Source organism: Triticum aestivum, chromosome 6B (assembly GCF_018294505.1).
Source record: "Triticum aestivum cultivar Chinese Spring chromosome 6B, IWGSC CS RefSeq v2.1, whole genome shotgun sequence".
NCBI lineage: Eukaryota > Viridiplantae > Streptophyta > Magnoliopsida > Poales > Poaceae > Triticum > Triticum aestivum.
Genome location: NC_057810.1, coordinates 609,179,513 through 609,183,147, shown reverse-complemented (window position 1 = coordinate 609,183,147; position 3,635 = coordinate 609,179,513).

Genomic DNA, 3,635 nt, shown 5'->3' with positions numbered 1-3,635 from the left:
GGCTTCTAAGAGTTTGGCTAGCTCCTCTCCCATTGCCTGTCTTTTGGGTTCGGAAAATCGCCGAAGAGCCTATTTGACTGGTTTGAATCCTTTTAGGATATTTAGGCTGTGCTCTGCTAGCCTGCGTGGGATTCCTGGCATGTCTAAAGGGTGCCAGGAGAAAATGTCCCAATTTTCCCGAAGGATTCTCGTAGTGCGGCTTCTACATCAGGATTTAATTGTGCCCCAATGGAGGCCGTCTTTGTGGGGTCCGTTGGATGGACCTGGAATTTGACTATTTCGTCTGCTGGTTTAAAAGAGGTGGACTTAGACCTCTTATCGAGTATCACATCGTCCCTATCCACCGTGGAGCGCAACGCAGTGAGTTCCTCTACCGCGAGGGCTTCGGATAATGCCTCTAGGGCCAGTGCGGCTGTCTTATTTTCAGCGCGGAGTGCTATATCTAGATCACTGACGAGAGTTATTATTCCATTGGGCCCGGGCATTTTGAGCTTCATGTACCCGTAATGGGGTATAGCTTGGAAGATTGTGAATGCTTCTCGCCCTAACAAGGCGTGATATCCACTGCCGAATGGGGCCACTTGGAATGTGACCTCTTCGGACCTGTAGTTTTCCGGCGAGCCGAACACTACGTCTAGTGTGATTTTTCCTGTGCAGCGTACTTCTCGACTAGGGATTATTCCCCTGAAGGTTGTGCTGCTTCGCTCAATGCGGCTCTAGTCAATTTCCATTTTTTTAAGGGTTTCCTCATAGATGAGGTTTAATCCGCTGCCGCCATCCATGAGTACCTTGGTAAGACGAAAGCCGTCCACTATCGGACTGAGGACCAATGCGGCTGGTGCTCGAGCTGTTCGGAATTTAGGTTCATCGCTGGCATTGAAGGTTATAGCTGTGTCGCTCCATGGATTCGTTGTTGCTACTTGGTAGACTTCGGCGAGGCTGCGGATTGTTCGCTTCCGCATGTTATTTGATGCAAAAGTCTCGAAGACTGTTAGTACCATACTGGTACTGTTGGGCTGGTTGTCCGGGGCTAGAAAGCCTTCGCCACTTTTGGCCACCTGCCGTAGTATCCAACATGCTCGAAGGCGATGTGTTGGAATGGTGCCCTCCGTACTGTGGATTTTGCAGGGTCCGTTGAGCCATCCCTCCAGTACGGTTCCGTGCCCTTTAGGGGTTTTTTGCTTTTTGGTTTTTAATCCAGGTGCTTGAGTATGACGCACCCTTTTATTTCGGACTGGGGTTGTATTCAGGGCCGGATTGTCCCAAAACCTGATTTCGATTTTCCAGGCGCTCTCCATCGCACAGTATTTTTGTACAATGGTCGCTAGGTCGGTGAAGCATGTAACTTCGCGACGACTTATGGCGTTTATGATTCCCCTGTCCGTGCAATTGTTGCAAAAAATTGAAATCGCGCTTTCTTCATGGCAGTCCTTTATCCTGTTCATAACCAGGAGGAATCTGGCCCAGTAGTGATGCACTGTTTCATCGCGCTCTTGCCGTATTTGAGATAGATCGCTTATGTTTGGGTGGGCGGGTGGAATTAAGTTCGGAACCCCGCCCGATCTGAGGCTCGAAGGCCAAGAAGTTTCCGGATTTGGAAGCTTGGTTTGTTGGATGCCTTCCAACAAATCTGGTCCGATGCCTGACTTTAGGTTCAGTATTTGATTGACATCCGTCCTTCCGCAGGAATCCGGCATGGAGGGGTCGGGAATCCGGACATAGCTGGTTTTTAACATAGAAGAAGAGTCGCCGCATTGTTCCTCTACCACAACAACATGGTGGGTAGCCTAGGGAGAGTTAATTTCTCTCAGATCGGTTTTAAGACCAATCTGATCGTAGTCTGTAGCGACTCCCAGGGCGGCGATGCGATCCAAGAGCTCGTTTACGGAGGAGAGCTCAATCGGATCTAGCTGCTCGGCGAATTCCGAGCTGACGTGAAGATCGCTTTTGATGACCTGAGAGGTCATCGTCAGAGCGGTGGCCGAACAGGTGGTCATAAGAAAACCACCTAGCCGGATAGTTTGGCCGGCGGCCAAAGCTCCCTTGACGACGGCGCCGTCTTTAAAGACGGGAAAAGGCATCCTTCCTGATTGCGACGGCACAGAGGAACTCTCAATGAAAGCACCAATGTCGGTGTCAAAACCGGCGGATCTCGGGTAGGGGGTCCCGAACTGTGCGTCTAGGCGGATGGTAACAGGAGACAAGGGACACGATGTTTTACCCAGGTTCGGGCCCTCTTGATGGAGGTAAAACCCTACGTCCTGCTTGGTTAATATTGATGATGTGTGTTACAAGAGTAGATCTACCACGAGATCAAGGAGGCTAAACCCTAGAAGCTAGCCTATGGTATGATTGTTGTTCGTCCTACGGACTAAAGCCATCCGGTTTATATAGACACCAGAGAGGGCTAGGGTTACACAGAGTCGGTTACAATGGTAGGAGATCTACATATCCGTATTGCCAAGCTTGGCTTCCACGCCAAGGAAAGTCCCATCCGGACACGGGACGAAGTCTTCAATCTTGTATCTTCATAGTCTTGGAGTCCGGCTGATCATGATAGTTCGGCTGTCCGGACACCCCCTAGTCTGGGACTCCCTCAGGCCCTCTTAGGATACCAAATGCCAAAATTTGGTGTATGGATTAAGTATCTCACTATCCTTTTCACGGCCTTAAGATGACATTCTTTAGGAGCAGCTTGATATCATGCACACATGCACACACTTAGCATGATATCGGGATGTGAAGCACATAGATATAACAATGAACCAATCACAGAGCGATAAACCTTTTGATCAACCGGTTCACCATCTTTGTTCAAGTCAAGATGTCCACTAGTAGGCATGGGTGTAGTCATACCTTTGCACTCTTGCATATTGAACTTCTTGAATAAGTCCTTGGTGTACTTCGTTTGAGAAACTAAAGTACCTTCCTTAGTTTGCTTGATTTGCAACCCAAGAAAGAATTTGAGTTCACTCATCATAGACATCTAAAACTTCTCCGACATTAGCTTCCCAAACTTTTCACTAAAATGAGGGTTAGTTGAACCAAATATAATATCATCAACATAGATTTGGCACACAAATAGTTCTCCATTAACTCCTTTAGTAAAAAGTGTGGAATCAATTTTCCCAATTTCAAAGCCTTTTTCAATGAGGAACTTGGTCAAGCATTTATACCATGCCCTAGGAGCTTGTTTAAGACCATAAAGAGCTTTGTGAAGTTTGTAAACATGATTGGGTTTCTTAGGATTGACAAAGCCGGGAGGTTGCTTAACATAAACTTCCTCCTCTATTTCACCATTTAGAAAATCACTTTTAATGTCCATTTGGTACAAGGGGATGTCATGGTGATTAGCATAGGCAAGTAAGATGCGAATGGACTCAAATCTAGCAATAGGAGCATAAGTCTCACCATAGTCCATACCTTCGACTTGTGTGTAGCCCTGGGCGACGAGACGTGCTTTGTTGCGAACTACTTGTCCATCTTCATCTTGCTTGTTGCAAAACACCCATTTGGTACCGATGATGTTGTGGTTGTTGTCGGGCTTCTCAACCAATGTCCAAACTCGATTCCTCTCAAAGTTGTGTAGCTCTTCATGCATAGCATTTATCCAATCCGGATCTTCCAATGCTTCT